A 23,580-nucleotide genomic window follows, 5' to 3' on the forward strand; every position below is an offset into this window, starting at 1 on the left:
ACCCTGAGGTCTGACCCCACGGGGATAAGCACTGGATTCGCCAGAAAACCAGCTCCATCCTGTCCAGAGAAGATAGGTTCCTCGTGTCATCCCTCAACCTGTGGGGGGAACCAATGCCCAGCGCCAGCTTTCTGAGGATTCTGTGTTGGTACATTTGTCACTCCTTCCACCGCTGATTGCTGGCTTTTGCAGAGCTCCCCTCCCTCCTCCATGAGTTGAGGATGCCCCTTTGGCTCTGCCTTGTGATCGTCCAGCTGGCTCATGGTCTCCATCCCAAATGCCCCATCACTGCGCACACGGGCAGGGTGGGGAGGAAGGAGACTGAGGGCTCAGGACAGAGCAAGGCCAGCAGGAATTTTGAACGGCAGAGCAGAGAGCCCTGTTCTCGGATGTTCCCCTGGCCATCTCCAGTAACACAATCCCAGGATCCAAACAGAGACTTCCCACTCGCCCTTCTTCTTTATATATATAGTCTTTCTTTTTCCTTCCTCACACCCTCAAGGCCTCATCTCTCACCCAAATGACCTATCAAGATAGTTCTTAATGAAAGCAGCTCGTTCCCTGGGAGGGCCCTAATGCCAACAGGTAAAATAGTAATTTTTCTCTTTGCCACATGTTCGATAACGGACAGCCGGCCAAGTCCAGCCAGATTGATGTCCACTCTGTGTCTGGTGAGCGAGCAGATTGGTTGCATGTTGGTGCTTGAGCCAGAACTGGAACCTCTCAGGGGGGACCTCACAGCATCCCTCCACAGAGGCCTTTGCCAGAACAACCACACTCCAGAGCTGACTTCCAGGCCCACTGGCAGCTAAGACAAGTCCCAGGAAAGCTCTGGACCCAGCAAGTGTCTGTGAACCATTTACTGGAAGTCCTGTTCTTCTGACCTGACATGCTGCTGCATCCCCCGGCCTGTGGGTCAGCAGGGTCTGTCCCAGCTCTGTAGCCGCACTGCACACAATCCAAGCACGGTGGGTGGTTTGAAAGTGTCTAGTCCTGCAAGTTTTCACTGGGCTAAGAGCGGTACCAGAGCGGGGAGAGCAGATGCAGCGCCGTCATGCTGGAGGCTCAAGGTGTGTGGGACAGGCTGCCACAGCGTCCAGCTGCCCTCTCCCTCGCCCATCTATCACTGGGGGTGCCCTGACATGCAAGTGGCACCCACTTGCAACCACCGTGGAGAATGTATCTTTGAATTTCTTGACTTCTGTGTACTTGAATGCCCCATGATACAGCGTTTCCATCTTACCTCTTGACCTGTTCTCTCATTAGACTGGAGGAGGGCAGGAAGATAGGCCAGGCCTAACGGTCTGCTTCTAAGTGATCCAAAGAGCCAACACCGGGAGCGACTCCATTGTCACCAAAGACTCTCCGCCCCGCCTTTGACGAGATCTCAGAGGTTCCGACGCTTCTTTTATTTTATTTTAAAGATTTTATTTATTTATTTATTCATAGAGACAGAGAGACAGAGAGAGAGAGAGAGAGAGAGAGAGAGGCAGAGGCACAGGCAGAGGGAGAAGCGGGCTCCATGCAGGGAGCCTGATGTGGGACTTGATCCCAAGTCTCCAGGATCACGCCCCGGGCTGCAGGCGGCGCTAAACCGCTGCACCACTGAGGCTGCCCCTGATGCTTCTTTTAATCCCAAGGACCTACAAGGCAGGGGCTGCAGGAAGTAAAGAGCAAAGAGACAAAACGCCATGACGTGGTATGACAGCAGGGGACCCAGGAACATTCCCTGCCTCCCCAAAATACCTTGCCAACCTATGAGCAGGTTCTCAACACTCCACAAGTCCATCCCTGTCGCATGAGGGGTCGACCCTGATCAAATACGAAGTGCCCCAGGAGGGCTGACGTTCTGAGTTTCTCTTGGCTGTGAGAACAGCAGTTGAGGTGAAAGATCTCCGCCGGGCTGGGAAGAAGGTTGGAAACCAGAGCCCAGGGTGCCTGGGAGGGGGGCGAGATGCAGCCACAGCTCCAGGCACAGACAAGGCCTCCATTCCAGGCTTGGCTCCACTTCCACTTTGCTCCATCAACTGGGGTCAACTCAGAATCCCTTTTGCAAAGTGACACCAAAAATAGACATGACTCGCCCCTTGCAACGTGGAGGGTGGCTTTCCTGGCCACCTTGTTAGGGAAACGCTCTGGGATAGAGTAACAGACTCTATGCTGGGGAGTGGGCTCAGCCTCAGCCTGCAATCCTTCCAAGAGTCTGGACGTGGGAATGATGACCACCCCTATTTTGCAGAAGAGGGTCTTGGGGCCACCCACCTAGGATCCCACAACCAGCGGGGGAGTAGCAGAGCCAGGCATGAACCTAGGCAGCCCGGATCCGGAGCCCACACCTTGATCCTCACAGTCTCGGTGTGCAGGGCCTGCAAGCCCAGGGCATAACTCAGGCAGCCTGCCCGTGATGATCTACAGCACACGAGGGCTTCAGTGTGTCCCCGGTCCCAAAACAGCAGTGGCCTTGCATCCTTATTCTTCCGAGAACAGAGGAACTATCTAGATCCGTTTTAAGACCGCCCCGGGAAAGTGGTTCCCTGCCTCAGCGTCAGGCAGCACCTGTTGTTAAAACGATAGTCTTGCTAGATTTGATTTCTGGCACCAGGACTTCATTTTAATCCTGTTTAAGACAAAGCTAGTTTTCCTTCTCACGCTCTACAGGCCTGACACCGCGGGGAGGGGAGAGGCGCCCAGAGTCTTTGTTACCTTTAATTAGGTGTGCTCTCATTGATTGATTGATTGATTTTTCTTCCCCGAGTTGCAAGAGAAGACAGTGCCCCTGCTCCCCAGGTGTGCAGGGCCTGCCACTGGAATTATAACGAGCACTAAGAAGGCCCAGCACGCCATCCCAGGTCTGCCAGGCCTCCACCAGCTCCCCGTCAAACCTCAAATTGATTCTGAAATTGCTTTGAGGACGTAAAGTGGCGAACAATTTGAAACCCATGTAATTATCTGAGTGGCTGTTGCTGGGTGACCTGGCCACTGCTGCCCGAGACCACGTGGAGAGGCCAGAGCTCCAGGTCCCCAACGAAACAGTTAAAGCTGCTGAGGATCGGTGACTCAGGCAGGACTCACCTGCCCTGGAATGTTCCCAGCTCCAAGGCCTGCAGTGTGGCCGCTCCACAGGCGAATTAAAAGGCTGACCTGGGGGGATCCCTGGGTGGCTCAGCGGTTTAGTGCCTGCCTTTGGCCAGGGCGTGATTCTGGAGTCCGGGACCGAGTACCCGCATTGAGTCCCGCATTCGGCTCCCTGCATGGAGCCTGCTTCTCCCTCTGTCTGTGTCTCTACCTCTCTCTCTCATGAATAAATTAAAAAAAAAAATTAAAAAAATAAAATAAAAGGCTAACCTTGGCAATTCTGCCCAGACCGTGGCTTGAAGGAGACTATGGAACTAACTGAGAATCTGTAGGGCACCTGCCACGTGTCCAGCACCATGAGAGCCACAGTGTGCGCATGAGGAGGCGGGACCCTCACGGGTGCTACGTGACCCTCCTGGAGACGATACTGACACGGAGAAGATGTCAAATGGAAACGCACCATTCTTGGTACAACAGGACGCGTAACGCCCAAATTGAGTGGGAACACTCCAAGCTGACAGCTGCAGGGAAGCCCACGTGCCAGTCGAGGCTACATGCTTCCCCCCTAAGGGTGGGGTACAGACAGACACACTGAGCTCTGAGAGCCCAAGTCGCTGGCCCAGACTCCCCGCGGCCCCGCTGCTGGCATGCACATGAATGAGGAATCCACAGGAAACAGTAAGAAAGCCATTATGCTGTGTCGCCTCAGCTCACCTGCTTTTGAAAAAGAAACTCCCAGAAACACATTCTGGAAGGAAGAAATCCAGCTCCTGAACTCTGGGTATCACCATGGTTACAACCCCAAGGTTTTTATCCCTTAAAATTTCTGTGAACAAACACTAGTTCCAAACAGAAATTCAGACTTCAGTACTATCCTCATGCTGGCAGCATCTCAAGATCAAGAAATTTTATTCTATTTTAGCAAGACAATTTTTATTTTTATTTTTTTTTAAAAGATTTTATTCACAAGAAACACAAAGAGAGAGGGAGGCAGAGACACAGGCAGCGGGAGAAGCAGGCTCCCTGCGAGGAACTCGATGCGGGACTAGATCCCAGGACCCCGGGGTCACACCCTGAGCTGAGGGCAGATGCTCAACCATTGAGCCACCTGGGGGCCCCAGCAAGACAATTTTTAAAAAACAATGAGTGCCCTCCGTTGCACAGACACTTTCTTGAACGAGCATGCAGAGGGATGACCCCTGCCGGAGGACCCCCTCCTTATCCTGTCCTGGGTATTCCCAGACTCCCCAGATCTCCTCCCTGACCCCCCACACCAGCCCTTCCTGTACCCCTAGTTAGCACAGTGGCTGGGAAATAAATATTTGCTGAATTAATGAAGGATCCAGCCCCCAGGTGCCTGGAAGTTCTCTGGCTGCAAAAACTCAGATGCGCTGGTCTTACCACATATCAAACCTCCTCCCCTTTCCCCGAATCAGTGGCTATCCTGCCCCGGCTGGACAACCATCCCCAGGCCCCAAAAGGAGCCTGCCCCCCTCCCCACCTCCCTAGAATAAGGCCACCTTGGATGCAGCACTGATTCCCTAGGTGGTGTTCGCTGCAGAGGAAAACAGAAGAGCAGGTTCTTTGCAGCCCAGCATTAAAAACCAACAAGAATTCGTCCCAGAGGAAAACTAGGTGGGGTCCTTTGGGCAGATATGCACACTGCATCGGAATTCCTTTGAGGCACACGGTATAAAGCCGTGAGCCAGCCTTCCACAGAGCAGGCCTGGCAAGAGAGGGTTTGCCAACTATCTGCCACTTCTGACCACCTTCCCTCCACCCTCCTGAGGAATCTCATGCCTGGCACAAGAAACAAACAAGGGGCTTTCCTGTTCCTATAATTGGTCCAAATCCCATTAATGACATGGTAAGCTTCCCACAATAGGCCTTCCCACAATAGGCCTGCCACCTGCCTTCACACAAGCTCGACTTGGGGCAGGTTGGGGGCCTCCCAGGCCTCAGTTTCCACCCTGTGGAAGGAGAGGTTGATGCATGCCAAGCATCCTTCAGGCTCTGCTTTCTACAACTCTGAGCCTGAAAAGCCAGTGTCCTCCTCACATGCCCAAAGGCACAAGACAACTAATTACTGCTCACACTGTCACCATAAAATGTCAAAACATTATCTACAAAGATGGTGGGGTTGGAGCCACACAGCTTTTTTTCCCCCGTGCTGAGAAGGACCTGCCCAGGCCAGGTTCTGGTGAGGGCCAGTAACCAAACTCAGGCCGGATCCCTTTCAAGCAGAATTGCTTATTGTTGTGGCATTTATTGCCATGTGAGCCTTCTAAGCGGTTCCCAAGGCCACCTGGAATCGTGCGACACCTTTACACTCTGTTACCCTCCTCTGTAAGCACGGGCATCCCTTATTTTAGGGAGCCGTGTATACACGACATTTTTGATACTTTTTTGTTATGGAGCAGGAAGTCGTCCGATTGATCTTTTTAAAAAGGAATTATCTTCACCACCCTGTACCCACCTACCCCTCTTCTACGCTGGAGCTTTTGCAGACCGGTTTTGGAAAAAGCAGGAGGTACCCATGAGGTATCAACGATGTACCCACGTCACCAGGCAAGGCCAAACACACACACACACACACACACACACACACACACACACACACACACAGTTACTATGTTCAAAAAGCACTGGTTCTGACCAGCTTGCCTCCTTCCCCACTCCCTGCCCCCAGGACCCGCACCCCCAAGAGAAGGCAGGGAGGCCTGGAGTCAGGCCGGCCTCTTAGACCTATACATCCCCAGCTATCATTCCCCGAAGGGGTCCTAGCGGCATTTAGGGCAGCATGAGTTTCTGTGGTGGCTACGCCCAGCCCTCAGCTATCAAATGCCAACATCTCCCCTCAGCGACACCACCAGCCATTCTGACAACTGATACCCTGTCCTTTCCCCATCCCCTTCCCCACCTCCCCACCTCCCCACCACATGTTTCCAAACACCTTCTGGGGCCAGTCCACTGCATGCCCAGCCTGCCCAGAGCCCTCCTGCCTCAGTTTCTTGCTGGGCATTCCAGTTGTCCTACCAGCCTGGGTGCTGCCCTGACCCAGGGCCATTAGGCTGGGCCCTCTCAGCCAGAGTTCCCAGACCGCTCTCGGTGACAAAGGATGGGACACTCTTCTTAACTACTGAACCATCCTAGACCAATCCTTTTGTGAAATAAAACAAAACTGAATTGATAGAAAAATAATCATGTGCTTGGCTGTTACAGCGATGTCAAACTTCAATGCAAGTTTCTGAATGCTTGTTCTTCATTTCTGTACTGTTTCCATCGCCGACTGGTGACAGTTAGTGGTCCTCAGTGGTAAGTGGCCCTCGAAGGTTGTGGTCTCTACATCGGCATCACTGGGGAACATGGTGGAAATGATAAGTCCTAGGTCCGTCCATCCCAGACCCTGGGAATCTGTACCTCCAGGCTGGGGCCCAATCTGTTTTAACCAAGCCAGTCTGAGAACCAAGACTTTCAGAGTCAAACTGGCCTGGGACCCCAGGAGTCGTACTAGGTCAGGGCTGCCTGAGGACTCCAGAACTTTCTAGGCCAAGTCTTCAGTCATGTTCCTTACCCCACCTGCCATGGCATCAGAAAAGCCCTCTGAGGCTTGGAGGCCCATGGAGATGAGGGAGGGGGAAAGAGCGTGAAAATTAAGATCGCTGGAGCCCCTCACTGCTGAGAAAATACTCTTTAATTAGGGCCAGACTCCTGGAGATAACCGGGGGAGACTTCCTGAGACCACTGGTCTCCATTAGCATTTTCCCAAGGGCTACATCCAGGTTATGAAATAGGAGGGCTGTGCCTTATTTGCATCTAATTTGCATATGCCTACTTGGACTGTACTCCCCTCTCCAACAATTTTCTACAGAATTACGATCTTTTCTTAGAAAACCACTGCTGCCCTAAGGGTTGTCACTTATCATTTTCCCTGCTTTCTCCTCCTCCCCTGTCCCCTCCCCTCTGACAAATCCTCAACCCTAAGCAAAAGTATAAAAAAGGCAGAGAAGTGGGGATAGTGGCTGTGTCTCATAGAACATGGCAGGAGTGGCTGTTTCTGGTGGGTCTATGTGCCCTGAACATCTCACTCATGAAGGAATTACCAGGCTTGGCGAATTACACAGTCCTGTGAAACAAAAATTTGTGAAGGGCAGGGGACTCATGGCTCACATTGCCAGCATCTTGTCTCCAGTGTCGCCGTAAGAGAAAGTACATCTTATTACCAAAAATATTAGAATATAAATGTACAAAATGAAGGACAATCCCTTCAAAGGAGATACATTCCACCTTAGGAAAAACTCACTCCATTATGTTTATTTTTCTCATGTCTTCTGAGACCAAGATGCGAATCCTAGCTTCACGACTACGTGCCATCCGGGCAACATCGGGCAACATCAGGCTTCGGTGTCCCCCCTCTGAGACGGGACAGAGGGAGCGATCTTGCAGGGACCTGGGAGGAGCCACAGATGCAGAGCGCCTGGCACAGAGCAGACACTCAAACCCCGGTTGCTATTTCCCTGATAATGGGAACTGTTCTTTTTAAAATCACAACGGTTGCTGCTGCTACTATCACAGAGTTGTCATCATCGTTGTCGTCCTAGGAGCTTTTGTTTCTTGCCACTCCTCCTGAGCAAGTGAAAACCATTCCTCCCACTTCCTGTTTCCCAGAGGACTCATGAAGGCCTGGATTTTAAAACCAGAAATGTAAGAAGTGGATTCAAGTTGAAAAAAAGAGCGATGTTCAAGACTTGTAAAGAAAGGCTACTGTTGGAACACACAGCCTTTCTTTCTTCCCTATTGCTTACAAAAGTGAGTGTGAGAAAGACTTTTTTCTATTTTTTTTTTCTCCTCCAAAGGATGGCAGGCAGCCTTATGTCAGAATGCCCAGGAAAGGCACTGTCACCCCAGCCCACAGGCCCGGGTAGGCACACTGTGTTCCTGACTTTTTCTTCAGGACACGTTTTTCGGCACATCTGCCTCAAAGTGCCTGGCTTCCTCCTCCCCTGCGCTCCCCCCGCAGCCCGGGTCTCCAGGCCCTGGTGAGTCTGAAATGGGAGCACATCCCAACTGGCAACGCAAGGCAGTAGCAACTGCGTTCTTTTGCCAGGTGACCTAATAAACACGCCTGTCCCCTGCGTCCTGGGTCTTCCTAGGAGACACATCAGCAGGCTCCCGGTTGCCTGGTTCCAAACGTCAACACAAAGTTACCGCCCCTCTGCGTAACGATTTAGTGCACAACTTTTCAGCCAATTTGGGCACTAAATTATGTCATGCGCGGGCTTTAACGACCATTCCCAAAATTCATTCCGTCAACAGTAGGAACGTGGGGATTTCTGACACCTGCAAGTCCTTACCTTGTGGGGCCTCTGACTGCCCTCAGCACCCACCCCACCCCCGCCGCCTGGTGAAAAGTCCAGGATGAAGCATCTCTTGTGTGTTGCCACAGCACTGTGTGCTTCCTCAGTGTAGCCCGTCCTGGGAGAGCGCGGGTGCCTCTTTCTCACCCCACGGCCTCCCCTCACGCACCACCAAACCGCCCAGTGCCCTGCACACAGCCGGTACACGGGAAATATCTACCGAGTGAATGAATCAAAAAATGAACGAATGAAATTGAGCCATTCTGGGCCTGAAAGACACCCAGGGACTCTAACAGCAGTTCTCCGTCAAACGCGGTTTTGCCTCCCAGGGAACATTTGGCAATTCCTGGAGACGTTTTTGGTCGTCACCAACTCAGGAGTTGGGAGGACGCTGTTGGCATCTATAAGACGGAAGCCAGAGAGGCTGCTCGACATGATACAATGCTTAGGACGATCCCTGCGCAACAAATGAGAAAATTGGGGTTCAGCGAGGTAAAGTAAGAACACACAACCATTCAATAGCTGGGATGAGATTCAAACTAAGACATGTCTGACATCAAATCTACAGTCTTACCTTGTGCCCCACAGGGAAAGCCAGAGAGCAGTAGGATCCCAAGGCATGCTCGGCTGATGGTGGTCATGCCATAAAATTTTGCCTTTACTCTGATTTTTCCCTCATTGATGAGATAAAGACAAGTAGAGAAAGCAGCCACTTCGAACTAAATGTTTCTTCCCAACAAGACTGTTTGGATTTTTCCAAATTTCCCCAGTGAGTCACTCTCTCATGTTAGGGTGAGAATCCGTACTTGTGCTGGGGCTCTCCCACCTGCTAGAGCATCTCCCATCTGCTTGTCCAGTCCCTATCCATCTCTCAAGGACAGCATGAGGGTCTCCTCCTCTGTGGCACCAGGTCTGACCCCCTTAGAAAGGAGCCACCACCTGACCTCCATCAGAGGCCATCAAAGCTGCTCTCAGGCCATACCCAGCTCACGTGTCTGGATCAGCCACATCCAGGAGTCCCTTGTCCTCTCCTGGGTCTTACTACCAGCTGGCTGCCTCCCTGCCTGCCCCTCTGGCTCCCCATTCCCAGCTCAGGGGATCTCCTTGAGGTGGTCCAAGTAGCAGACACACTCATTCATCCCACCCCACCCAGCACTGGTCCTGCCCTGAGAGGTGTGTCCAGCGCCCCTCCTGGCCTTGCCTGGTCGCCCCATTCCACCACAATTCACCATGTCCCCCACTGTGTCACGACTGTATCCTACTCCTCCCGTAAGCATCCAAGTGATGACTTTTATACCACGGTTTAACACCCACATGGCTCTTTATATATACAGGGCCATGTGTGCCAGCCTGGCTTCTGGAGGCAGAGTGTCTGGGTTCAGATCCTGGCTCTGTTGCTTTCTAGCTACAAAATCTTGGGCAGGCTACTTAAATTCTCTGTGCCTCATGTGAACAGCAAAGAGATGTCAGCACCTCCCTCACAGCAATGTTGCGAGGATTAAACAAATAAAGAGCTTAGCTAAGCACCTGGCACATAGGAAGTGCTCCACAAGAGTCGGCTCTGGTCATGTCACGTGCCTGGTCCCTGGGAGTTCATCTGCCCCTAGGCTTCAGGGACAGTATCTCAACAATTGTTGGTTCAGCTCTGTGTCCGCCATGATGCTACTGTTGGATTAGATGGTGGGGGCAGTGGTGAGCAGACAAAGTCTCCCATGATGCCATCGGGTGCTTCAATAAGTGGCCTCTTTGAACAGACACTGATATTTCATGTAGTTTCTTTGCTCAGTTCCTACTAGCATTCTATCTGACAATCTCAGGGCTATTTATGGCCCAAGAAGCTCTTGCATACATGGTTCATCTGTTAACACCACTCCGTCCCTTTATAAGCATGGGCCTCAGGCTCAGAGAGGTTTAGTGGCTTGGCGAGAGTCACACAATATGTGAATTTAAAAATAGGCTTTCTGCTTCCCAGGCCAGTCGTGGCTGACATGCCTCACTCCAGGGGACCCCATTCACAAACCCTCCTAGAGTCGTGGAATAGATCCACTGTATACCTAGCAAGGCCAGAGGCCAGGTAGAGAAGAGAGACTACCAAAAAGGAGCCGAGGGCAGTGGTTCTCAGGCCTGCCTGGGAATTAGAATCACCTGGGGAGAGGATGTGGCAAAATTGGAGGCCATGTGCACCATTGGTGGGATTGTAAATTAGTGCAGCCATGATGAAGACCAGGATGGAGATTCCTCAAAATATTTAATCACAAAAAATTAAAAACAGAACTACCATATGATCTGGAAATCTCATTTCTGAGTATATACCCAAAGAACTGAAAGCAAGGTCTCAAAGAGATACTCGCACACCCATGTTCACAGCAGGATTATTCACAATAGCCAAGAGATGGAAGCCACCCAAACAACCATCAACAGATGAACGGATAAGCAAAATGTGGTGCATACATAAAATGAAGTATTATTCAACTTTAAGAAGGCAAGAAATCCTATCCCATGCTACAACCTGGATGAGCCTTGAGGAGATTATGCAAAGTGAAATAAGCCAGTTACAAAAAGACAAATACTGCATGATGAAATAGGAGGTATCTAACATAGTCGGGTGCATAGAAACAAAGTAAAACGGTAGTTCCAAGGGGCTGGAGAGAGGAGAGAATGGGGAGTTGTTTAACGGGTATAGGGTTTCAGATTTCCAAGAAGAAAACATTCAGGAGATCTGTTTCACAATAATGGGAATATACTTAACACTATGAACTGTATGCTTAAAACTAGCTAAGATGGTATATTTTGTTGTTTGTTTACCAAAATAAAAAAATCTTTTTTTATTTAAATAAAAGTCCCCTGTTTGGATCCCACCTCAAGCAAATTAACTCAGAATTGTGGCATGAGCCACAGCCAACAATGTTTTCAAACCTCCTTCTCCCATCCCCACCCCTTTCCAGTGGATGAGGTCTGCCTGTAATCACCACCCTGTCTCCTTGCTGTTCAAAGTCTGGTCCTTGGACCAGCAGCAGTAGCCTGGAAGCTTGTTAGAAATGCAAAGTGTCCACTGTGCCCCAGACCTACTGCACCATGCATGACCTGCATCTTGTTACAATCTCCAGGGCGTTGGTAAGTGGAATGGGTCCTGCAGAGGACAGGAGTCACGGAAGACAAATGGGCACCCCTCTTTTATTTAGCCTAGCCCCATGTAGGGCGATCTCTCTGTGGGTGGAGCAGCTTAATGCCCAGTTAGACTTGAATTTCAGATAAATGACAAATGATTTTTTTTCTTTTAGTGTAAGTAGGTCCTCTGCAATATTTGGGACACATACACTCAAGTTTTTGTCATTGCTTATCTGAAATTCAAATTTAACCAGGCATCCTTTGTTATATCTGGCAAGCCTACCTGGAGAGCCCAGTGAAGGGGGAGAGAGGAGACAAGTGTGTGGGGTCCCCACAAATAATGGCCAAGAACTGCAGGAACTAGTTCATGGAGTGACAGGCAGTGGCAGATATGGGCAGCCCTGAGTCCCCATCAGGAGCAAGACCTAGCCCTTCCAACAAGCCTCTGGGAAGCCTCCTGCTGAGATTTCTTGCAGATCAGAGGGAAGAACCTACAGGGGTTCCCTCTCCTCCAAGCCAGCTCACCCCTCCGGAGATCCCTGCCAACTGGGAGAAGGTTCAAAACTGCAGGCTACCTCAAGTACTAGCCCCGACCCTGGCTTTCATTTTTTAACATTCTTCTGGGACTTCACAAGCATGCAGGCAAGCGTTTTTTGCAGCCAGCCGAAGAGTCCTGAGCAGGGCTGTTAATGGGTATGGTTTCCCTCTGCTGCCCCTCCTCGCCTGGGGTCTGCACAGCCACTTGGGGTGAAAACAGCCCTCTGTGGAGGGCACGGTGACCGCAGGCATGGCAGCCCTCTCCTGTCCTCTTTCCAGGCTGTCAGAGCCTGCCGTGTCATCTGCCTGGGGAATGCCTTCAAGAGTGCCAATTAAGGCCGGGACAAATGTGCGTGATTGCAGAAGCCAGTTGAGTTGAGACACTGGGAGCAAAGCGACTTCTGCATAAAGCAGGTACCTGGAGAGCTGACCTTGAGAAAAGCACCAGCCACTTGTCAACAGTTGGAAATCTGCTGGAGATAAATTGGCACACCAAGACTGAACTAGGCTCACAGGACTCGGGGACTTTTGAAAATTCAAAGCTCTTACAGGACACAGGAAAATGACCGCAGCGTTTGTGTAATCTGGTGAGGAAGGCAAACCTGCAATATCACGTGCTTGGATTTGCAAGAACATGAAGGTTATCCTCACGAGGGCTCTGGACGTCCGAGGTCATCCTGTTTTCTGTTTTTCTCCTCCTCCCCGTCCTCCCACCCCCGCCCTGTCCGCGTGCGAAGAGCAGTGGTTTGGTACTCAGGATCCTCCCCCCTCCCCCCCCTTGGTCACTAATGTGCCTTATGACCCCTAAGAAGACACCCGCTGCTTTGGGACTCGGTGTCGTCAGTGTAGGCAAATGGGAAGTAAGGAGGCAGATGGGAGCCTGTGTTGAGCCCCACGCTCTCAGTAGGAACAGCAGTTCCTAACGGGCACAGGTGAATCACCCTCTCCAGAGGGGCTGCAGAGTTCAACCCCCGCCCCACCCCATCCAACTGCCCCGAACTGCCCCTACCTCTCCAGGCTGGGGGAACTCAGTCCAGCTCCAACAGGTGGGCTCAGTCAGCTCTGTGGGCCTCCCCTGCCAAAGTGTGACAGAATGGAAGGAGGTCTATAAACACCTCTTGGAGAGACAGAACATGAGAGACTCATAACTCTGGGAAACGAACTAGGGGTGGTGGAAGGTGAGGTGGGCGGGGGGTGGGGGTGATTGGGTGACGGGCACTGAGGAGGGCACTTGATGGGATGAGCACTGGGTGTTATTCTATATGTTGTCAAATTGAACACCAATAAAAAATGAATTTATATAAAAAAATAAAATAAACACCCCTTGGAGACAGGCTCTATGGATCAGGATAGACTTTCCTTTTTTGTTTTTTGTTTTTTTTTTTTTTTGAAGATTTTATTTATTTATTCATGAGAGATACAGAGAGAGGCAGAAACACAGGCAGAGGGAGAAGCAAGCTCCCTGCGGGTAGCCTGATGCAGGACTTGATCCCAGGACTCTGGTGTCACACCCTGAGCCGAAGGCAGATGCTCAACCACTGAGCCTCCCAGGTGCCCCCAGAATAGACTTTCATGACAACTCAAGTGCTTGGAAGCTCCCAGCTGGGCGTGCTCGGGGAGGATCAGCACCCTTTTTGCCCCCACTCCTCTCGCCCCTGGAGATTCACATCATCAACTCTCCAACCCTACAGACCTGGCAACCAGGCCTCCCAGGCTTGCCATCCAGACCCCAGCTTCACCACCAACCACTCTGGGCACCTGGGGCCTGTACTGGGCCTCAAAAGAACACTTCTCACTCAATTATTCCCGTCCTTACAGATGCAGAAGAATTGGAATTGTTAAAAGAATGTTCTAAAAAACCTTCATGGAAAACAAACAGAGGAAGTTGTTTTTTGTTTTTTTAAAAAGATTGGGGTGGGGAGACTTTGAAAAGAATGACCCATCCATGTATGGATTTAGGAAGAAGATGTAGCTGAACTCAGGGCATGGGTTTCTGAGGAGCCCAGACCCCATTTCCCCAGGGTCCATCCCTGCAACCCCTCAGCCTGGGGAGGAAGCCCTGGATTATAACTCAGGGAAGGGGGGACTATGGTATGGTGACAGTGCAGAGACCTGGTTCTCCCGTGTGACTCTGAGCAGGCTGCTAGGCCTCCCTGGACCCCAGTTTCTCCCTCTGTAAAAAAAAGGATACGTGTATCCATCACACATGCCTGCTCTGAGATTGTATGAATGAATCAATGTGAACACATCTAGCACTCAGGAGACATTTCACAAATGTTGCCCTTCCACCAGGTACAGCTAAAATGCTACCCCAGCTAGACAACATAACCAAAGTTAACGCCTTCGGGGACACAGGCGTCATTATCATCATCTCTGACCTGAGGCTCTGGCACAAGACAGTGTCTACACCAATTTGATCCAGGCCTCCAGGTCAGCCTCCCCTAGGCCTCAGATTCCAGAAACAAAATGTCTCCCCAAAGGTTGCATGTCCCCAAGGATCCTGCTCCGCGGATGCCAGGTCCGGAGCCCGTTGGCCAAGGATCTGACTGTACAGAAACCTTGCAGGTGGCAGCCATGTGCAGGCTTTACACACAACGTTCCCCGTGATTCTGACAGCAGCCCCCGACGTCAGCACATGGCACTATCACCATCCTACAGACGGTGTAGGTCAGTACTCAGTCCCACAGCTATGGGGGGCGGGTAATCAAACAGCAGCGTGTCTGACTCCATGGATCTCAGCCCTGGCTAAAGAGAAGAATCATCTGGGGAGACTTTAACACAGACCTACCCGGGGGCCCTTCCCCTGACCTTCTGACTCCTGGTCTGGGTGGATCAGCGTGTCAGTACTTTAGAGGCACCTGGGGCTCCTCTAGGGTGCAGCCCGGGAGCTCAGGCCACCCTTCCCCCTCCTGGAGGATTCTCTGCCTCCCCACCCCACCCCACCTCAGTAAGTGCAAACACACTGCCAATGGGCCCCGTGTCCTCCCACAGCGCCACGCACCTGCACTCAGCTTGAAGGTTTCTAGGCCCACAGGTGCTCAGGGGAAACTGAGGCTGGGGTGAATGTGTGAGCAGCAGAGGCCCCAGCACTCGTCCTCTGCTCTCTGCCGCCCCCTGTTGATAGCAAAGAGCAGAACATGTCACGGCTTTTCTGCTCGCTTCCTGTCCTCTCACCAGATGTGGAACCTCCTACTTCACACCGTCCACCTCTACTCCCCCCTCCCCCTCCCCCTCTGGGGGAAGTATCTGGTCTCTGCCCTGTGTGGTTATCAGGTGTCTGGCTTCCTGGGAAGGCTCCTCTGCCTTCCCCCTGTAGCTCAGTGAGGCAAGTCCCAGGCAGCCCTTCCAGACCAGCTCTGCACCCAGCCTGGGCAAATGCTGGCATGGTGGGCAGGCATTCCTCACACCACAAGGGCAAAATCCATGGCCCTGTTCTCCCTGTGGTCAAACGCAATTCACACAAGCTCAACGCTGGGCTCAGGACCAAAGCTGCCACAAAGACCATTTATTTGTCTGACTTTGGCCCTGCCGGGTGTGACCCCTGGGGCAGAGGCAATTGTTCTTGGGGCAGTATCTATTGTCCGCTCAATCCTGTGCCCGGCCTCCAGTTCTCCATCACTTCCGTTAGTTTCAACTTAAAAGGAGTCTCACCCTTGAGAGGGTGCTCCTAGTACCATGAGGGTGTAGCTGACGGCCAGGGGCCCCTGGAAGGGGCAGCTCTTGCCCACTCTGGTCACTGCATGCCCAGCTCTGCTGAGTGAGGCCCCTGCAGGCACCCAGGGCTCTGCCTTCAACAGGCCTCTCCCTCCCCCAGGCCAGGGGTGCTGTCCCAGCCTGCTCCCCAGGTGGGAGCCGAGCCCAAGGGCATAGCCTGTTCGACTGGGTCCTGGGCCACCAGCCTCTGTAATAAGCACAAGGCCCGGGCGGCTCCGTCTTTTCCTGGAGAAGAGATGGACAGAAATAGACCGGGACAGATAGATAGCTCTTGGCAAGCATCAGATGCTAAGGTTCGTTTCCCCTAATAAAAATTTTCCATCAATTAACAAGTATTTGTGAAACTTGATTTGTAACTGAGAGGCATTCTGCAGGATTCCTAGAGTGCTGGCAGTGGTGGTGAGTGTGTGTGCAAGCGAGCAAGCTCACTTGTTTGTTCAGAGAGGTGGTATGGCACAGGGACAGGAGCCAGGCCTCTGGAGCTATACTACGTGGGTTCAAATCCTGCCTCTGCCTCTTGAGCCCTGCTGCTGTGACCTTAGGCCAGGGCTGACCTCTTGTGCCTCACTTTTCCCACCTGTTAAGTGGGGCTAATAAAGCAACAGAGTGCCTTGCACAGATTAAGTACTTAATCGATGTGAGCTGTTATTACAAACTCGGCACTATGGGAGGACATAAAGTTAAATATTCATTCCACCAATCTTTTTTGTCATCAAGAGGAATGAGCCACGGCACATGCAACAAGGCAGGTGGATCTTATACAATATTAAGTGAAAAGGACTTTCAGGGTTATATACAGTATAATAGGCTCTGTCTAAGGCTAAAAATAACTACAAGAAGATGTACTTTTTAAGAAAATGTATGGATACAATGAAACTAGACAAGGGAAAACAGGAAATTGATGAAGTCAAAATTAAGGAAGATGATCATGTCAGTGGGGAGACACAGGGGTGGTGTAAGGCAGGATCACATGTTTGGATGTAGGTTTTGTCAAATCCTTGCTTTGTTTTGGATGGTGAGCTCTTGAGTGCTTACTCCATGAATAAAAATAACTAAATAACTACATAATTAAATAAAAGAAGAGCATGCATGGGCCAAGAGAGACATGAGACAAAGACTGTGATTAAGCCAGTTGTTAGCATCGATGGTATGAAAGGGGGAAAACACAAATAAACGTATTGCGTGCCCCTCGCAGGCTAGATATTGTCCCCGGCTCTGGGTTTACACCAGCGCATGAAATAGAAAAAAAAAAAAAATCCCCACCTACTCAGAGCTCACAATTGAGTGTAGGGAGACACCACACACGATACATGGAGTTGTTTATGAGTGTCATGGCCAGAAATGGAGATGCGGGAGATGGGAAGCAGGTGGTCTGGGAAGGTGACATCCAAGCCAAGCCCTGAGGAAGGGGAAGGAGGAGGCTTGTGCATTCTGAGCTTCTAGAGGATGATGGAGCTCCGAGGCTAAGGGAACAATCTAGCAGAGGCTCTGAGGCAAGAGGACCTGGGAACTGGCTGGCGAGGCTGGTGAGGCCAGAGAGGAGTGAGCCCAGGGAAGAGGGAGAGGACGTGGGGGCCTGGCAGGCCATGCTGAGGACCTTGGCTTTCACTCTGAGCAAAGGAGGAACAATTTGATACATTTTAATTTTTTTTAATTTATTTATCTCAGAGAGAGAATGAGAGAGAAAAAGAGCATGAGCAGGAAGAGGGAGAAGGAGACACAGGGCTCAATCCCAGGACCCCGAGATCACGACCTGAGCTGAACAAAGGCAGGCATGGCAGGTGCTCAGCAGACTGAGCCACCTGGGGACCCCCATCCCATACATTTTAAAAGGACCTCTCTGGCTGCTGCCTGGAGGGTGGTCTACGGAGTGCGGGAGGCTGGAGTGCTGACTGGGGAGCTATTGTAGAAGCCCAGGTCGGGGCTGAGGACAGCAGCAGAGGTGGGAAGGGCTCAAACCCGGGATGGAATGACGACGGGGCTACAGCTCTCCGCCCAGGCCCCCAGACCCCCAGGCTCCCAGGTCCCCAGGTCCTCAGGTCCCCAGGTTTGCAGCAACAACCAGACACATGTCCACACGTCCAAAGAATCACAAAACATAATCTACCGTGAGCCCTACAGCAGTTGGTCTAGAGCCCCAACTCCCTTGCCTGGCCAGGTGCAGGGGTGCGCTGGCAGCCTGGGCCCTGCTCCTCCCACCCTGGCTCGGAATGGTGGGGCAGGTGGTGGGGCAGCCTCCACCTCTGGGAAGGAGGTCCTCATGCTTGTTCCCAAACCCTCCCGCAGCCAACCTGGCTCAAACCCCAGGCATCCGTGTGGCCACACAGGTGATGTTCCTTCCCCAGCTGGGGTCCCTGTCAGCTCCCAGACTTCCTCCTCACCATCAGGGCCTCCCCTGTACCCCACCCAGGGCTTCCCCTGTGCCCTCATTATAGGCCCTAAAGGGGCTAGACTCACAGAGCCCAGGGCCACTCTAAACCAGTGGTTCTCTGCCTCAGCTGCTCACTGAAATCACCTAGAAAACTTGCTGGTGCCTGAGTCCCCCCACCCTCCACCCCCAAGGCTACTGTAATAGGTCGGGGGTTGGACATTGGGATTTTTCTCGAAGCTTCTAGGTGATGCCACTGCTGTGCAGTCAGGGCCGAGAGCCTCTGCTCCAGGGGCCTGCTGTAGCTTTCCCACCCCCTTTCCTACAGGTGCTTCATGCCTGCCAGCTCCCACCTGCCCTGGCTGGTGCATCGTCGCCTGAAGTGAGGCACCCTCTGAAGGCCTGATCAACCCCGGGATGAGCAGAGGGTGCTTATCTAACTCACCCGGTGGGTGAAGAGGACCCAGGGCTGCCCTGCAGACGTGGAGAGTGGAGCGGACGCCCAGGACCACCTGCTTCCAGGGGCCCTGGGGCTGCATCTAAGGCCAGAGAAGCCCTCGGCTCAGATACACTTAATCAAGGCTGTGCCAGGCTGGCTCCCCTCCCCAGCTCCTCCCTGTCCTTCCTCCTTTAGGACTAGAACTTGGAATGCATTTTTATTAGACTTTTCCTAGGTGAAAATGGTGCCAGCCTGGGGGTGGGGAAGCCGGAGAGAGTGTGATTTACACTTACCCTGAGTCCTCACACCTCCCAAGGGCAGCTGCTCACAGAGCCCCTGGCAGATGGGTAGCACTGATGGGCTGCTCTCTGATCCGCCCTAGCCAGGAGCCACATCTCTGCAAAAATGCCCCGAAATCTCCAATGAGCCAAAGGCCCTTTGGCAAACAAACAGGGGAAGGTGGGTGCTGCTGTGCATGAGGTTCTGGCAAAGATGCCACTCAGAAAAACGGCTCATACTCCCCAAGCCGCACACACATCTGATGAGGCTGCTGCTCGTACATTCTCTCTCTCGGCTCCAAACAGCTATTTGACTCTTACTCGCTTCTAAGTTCTGTCTTAGGCTTCGATTCTTGCTCAGCCTCCAAGAGAGGTCACTTCCCCTGGGCACGAACGGACTGACTATGCACCTCCTGGTCTTTCTAGAGAGGGTACCCTTCATTGGGTCAGCTTCTGATGGGCTTAGTTTGTCCAGGACCCTCCTGTGAACACCCTGGCAGGACTCCTCAACATTGGCACTGGTGACATCTTGGGCTTCTTTGCTGGGGATGGGGCTCCTGTTCATTGTAGGATGTGGAGCACCATCCCTGGCCTCTCCCCACTAAATGCCAGGAGCCCCCCCTCCCCTGCCCACTTCTATGGTGATAAAAAATGTCCACAGACATCACTAAATGTCCCCTGGAGAGGGGAGGATAGGCAAAATTGCCCCGGTTGAGAACCACTATGTTATAGCAATAAGGCCAGAGCCTCTCAAGGGCAAGGACTGGGCAAGTGACCTCTGACAGGCAGTTCAGTCCAGTGACCCGTCCGGGAAACCAGGCTGCACCTTCGGAACTGTGTGATCTTGCTTAGGAAGCCTAACCTCCCCGGGCTTCAGTGTCATGCTCCAAAATACAATAATAACGGCCAATACATGCTCACGGTGGGCCCCGTGCCAAGCACCTTGCACCAGCTTTCTCATTGAACACAATGTTTTTCCCATTTAATTGTCACAACGTTTTTCTAGAAAAACGTATCGATCACCCCGTATCGAAAAAAGTATCATCCCTATCTTACAGATGAGGAAATTGAGACCCAGAGAGGTTGGGCAACTTGCTCAAGGACACACAGCCAGAAGGCAGGCAGTTTGACCCCAGGGACCCCAGTCTGAGCCACAGTTCTGTTCTCTCTCCCTCAAAGAGGGGCTTGGGCCTGACACAACCTTTGGAGTCCTTTGTCATTCCACAACTGTGCCATTCTTCTGACGCTCTTGCTATGGAAAGAATGTTCGCTGGGTGTCCTGTATCCTTTGTGTCCCCTGGCCCTACCCCCCAGGACGCAGCCTGCTCATGCTTCCCCTCATTCTATATGCTCCGCCTATACTCTGTGTGCTGTGCTAGGATCCCTGCTTTCAGTAAGATATGGAATTTACCCTCTGGTGAGGAAGTAGATATCAAATAGCTCATTAGACTTTGTATTTATGACTGTGATCAGGACTAAGAGGGGACTCACCCAGCCCAAAGGGTCAGGGGAGGGACGACCTAGCTGCTCGATAATGGGTGTGCAGGGGTTAAACCCATGAGGTCGAGGGAAGCCAGCTCCCAGAGAGAGAGCTCTGTGCATCTACCCCAGGAGGAACAGAACATGGAACGCTGCTTGGACTAGAAGCCAAAGGGAAGAGGGTGCAGGAGAAGGCTGAGGAAGTGGGCAGGCCGTCTGGATCCTGGCAAGAATTTCTACCTTTGTCCTAGAAGCACCAAGAGGCCAGCAGAGGGTTTAAATAAGGGGGTGACATAACCAGATGAGAATATTTCCCGGAGCAACTATGGTAGGCTCTGGAAAGATCAGGGCTCAGGGCAGCAAGAGAAAATTCAGAGAGGGGGTCGGTTGGGGCATGGAGCTGGTCCTGGGGCGGGGGGGGGGGGGGGGCGGCAGCAGGGGACAGAGAGAAGTGCCAGGTTCCAGGGAGAGTTAACATGCAGAGTCTAGGGGAACAGGTGGGGCTGCAGTGGGGACGCTGGGTGGACAGCTGAGGGTGGTGCTGAGTGCAGGACAAGGGTGCACAGGATGTGGACCTGTTGCATTTGGGGGTCCTATGCATGACAACACTGGACTGAATGACTGACCTACCAACTGGCTGGCTGACAAGTGGCACTGAGACCCCTCTCCTGCAGTGAGGGCCCCGCTGACCTAGGGCACACTCAGGATGGGAACACATAGGCCTCGGAGAAGGCACACGGGCAGGCAGCAAAGCCCGGGGGAAAGGGCCCCGGTATGAAAATGGAAGTTATTATCACTATTACCTTATCAGATCTGACAAGATCATAGTCAAAGGTGGGGCCGCTGCAGCCTGTAATACAATATAAATGGGCTCTCGGGTGGCAGTTGGCTGTGGCATTGATTCTTATTCACTCGGAAGCTAAATCACAGTGCTAATGTGAAACATGTGTGAAATATCCCTTTTTCATGCACTGGCAATGAAAGGGCTCCACAAATCTGTAGCCAAATGAACGTGCTTATGAGTAATGGGAGTCTGCACATGGGCATCATTTTATTACCATGTACAAGCCAGCTTCATCGATGCTTTGATTTCACGTTAAAGGAAGCACTCCAGCCACCTAGGGAGGTGAAGAAACACCAGCACGCAGGCAGCCCCATGTTGAGCAAGTGACACTTCATTGCTAGCCAGGGCCTGAGGACTTTAAGATGCTCTCATCACAGTTGCTCTTCTGATCATAGAACGGCAGGATGGGACAGGACGTCAGGCCCCCCAGCTCGCCTGTGTAACAGAGGAGGGAAGACACCCAGCATCTGGGACTGGAGCCCACACCTTCCCACTGGTCCAGGCCATGATGCTTCTACCACTGGGTTCAGGACTCCCGGAGACTCACCTTTCCAGAGATTTCAAACATCTAGGGCCCAAGATGGAGTCTCTGAAAACCACCAGAGGAACTGAAAGTACAGACTGTTTCTGAAGTTACAGGTTGGCAGGTAAAGGACATGGCATCTTGGCAAACATGTTGGTGACTATGGGATGCTAGGGAGCAGGGTGGGGGTTGGGGGGACTGAGTCACTTGGACAAGGCACAGGAACCTGGGAGCAAAGTCTTGTTCACCTTTTGGCTCATGCATAATGCATACTCTGCCTACGTCTAAAAGAAGATTTGGGGTGGTTTGCTATTTAGAATATATGCACGTGCAACACAACAGTTCATACTGAGATCACTCCTGTTTTTACCAGCAGAAACCTGGAAGGGAGCCAAGTGTCCCTCTCTAGGGGGCTTGTTTAAAAAAAAAAAATCTATCCATGCATTTGGTGACTATGATACAGCTATTAAAAAATAAATAAGCAAATAAATTAATAACTGAGGAAGCACCCTGTGTACTAATATGGGTAAGGGAAGAAAAAGTGGGGTACAGAATATACGGTGGGCCATATTTCATATGGTAAGGTGGAAAACTAAACATACATACTGAAGTCTCTCTTTAGCATAAAGTAACCCTGGAAGTAGAAACCAGAAAGCTGGGGCACCTGGGTGGCTCAGTCAGTTAAGTATCGATCGGCCTTCGGTGCAGGGTGTGATCCCGGGATCAAGTCTCACATCTGGCTCCCTGCATGGAGCCTGCCTTTCCCTCTGCCTCTGTCTCTGTCTCTCTCTGTGTCTCTCAGGAATAAATAAATAGATCTTTAAAAAAAAAATTCTAACTCCGTCAAACATAAGAGGAGAGAAGAAAAGGGAAATCATTCCAGGTACAAGAGCCACCAATGTCTCCCTTCTCCAAAAAATGGACCCTAATACCACCTCACCTGGGGCCCCACAGCCCAGTGTACTCAGAAGCTGAGGGTGTGTCAGCAGCCTCCAGCCTCACAGAGGCTGGGAACAGAGGACAGAGGGGCAGCCTGCTGGGGCCGGCCAGTGGCCCGGCCTCCCTGCCCCAGCACCGGAGGGAGCAGGTGAAGCCTGGGGCCCACAGCAGGCCAGCACCATCCAGGGCTGCCCACCCCTTGTGGGGCTGTGCCCACGTCCACCCCCCGAGCCAGCCCTGACTCCCGGCTGTCTCAGCTGCTGACAGTTCGTGGTTCCAGAGCAACCAAGCTGCACTAAGAACCCTGCTCACACAGTCAGGCTCCTGCCCACCCCCAGCTCTGGCCCACCCCACCCCAGGTTGTCCTCCCTGGGTTCCCAGCTTGACCCTTGTGCCTCCAGGCCTGGGGAGCAGCACCCTCCCCAAGGATGGCAGCCTTGGCCCTGGAAGCGTGCTCTCCGCTTGCTGGCTCCTCTCTGACCCGCTCCCGGAATAGGAGGGGCGGCCAACCATCAGATCCATTACAACTCACTGCCACCACCCAGATGTCCATTAGTGAAATTAATTCTAGCCCATGAATAAATTATATCCATTCTATAGAAAACCATATTTAAAAAAAAAAAACAAGAGTGATTCGTACAAGTAGGTCTTTCTTTAAGATATATTAAATAAAAACACACAAGCTACAAACCATGATATATAGCTTGATCCCACGTTGGGGCCAGCTGGATCTGTTCTGCAGACCCGCGGTGACAATATAGGTGTAATGCTGCCGTGCTAGTCTCTGAGTGGGGAGGGCATATTAAAATTCCCTTCACTTTCTCAGCAAAACACTTCTATTTTTTTTTTCTTATACGAAGCAGTTATTATTTTTGTAATCTGGACATAGATCTCTCTCATTCATTATACACTTCGTGGG

General features: G+C 51.9%; 1 protein-coding gene across 8 annotated transcripts in view; it reads right to left on the minus strand.

Annotated features, from left to right (window-relative positions):
* LOC140634874 (zinc finger and BTB domain-containing protein 7C) overlaps positions 1–23,580 on the minus strand; it is a 335,185-nt gene that overhangs the window by 234,058 nt on the left and 77,547 nt on the right. The window contains exon 1 of one of the 8 annotated variants that reach the window (XM_072828528.1): positions 9,007–9,156. The exons of the other annotated variants lie outside the window; for them this stretch is intronic. The gene's annotated coding sequence lies outside the window, so the exon portion shown is untranslated. Of the gene's footprint in view, positions 1–9,006; positions 9,157–23,580 lie in introns of those variants that run through there. 8 annotated transcript variants of the gene reach the window in all.

The sequence above is a fragment of the Canis lupus genome, chromosome 6, assembly GCF_048164855.1.
Source record: "Canis lupus baileyi chromosome 6, mCanLup2.hap1, whole genome shotgun sequence".
Lineage (NCBI taxonomy): Eukaryota > Metazoa > Chordata > Mammalia > Carnivora > Canidae > Canis > Canis lupus.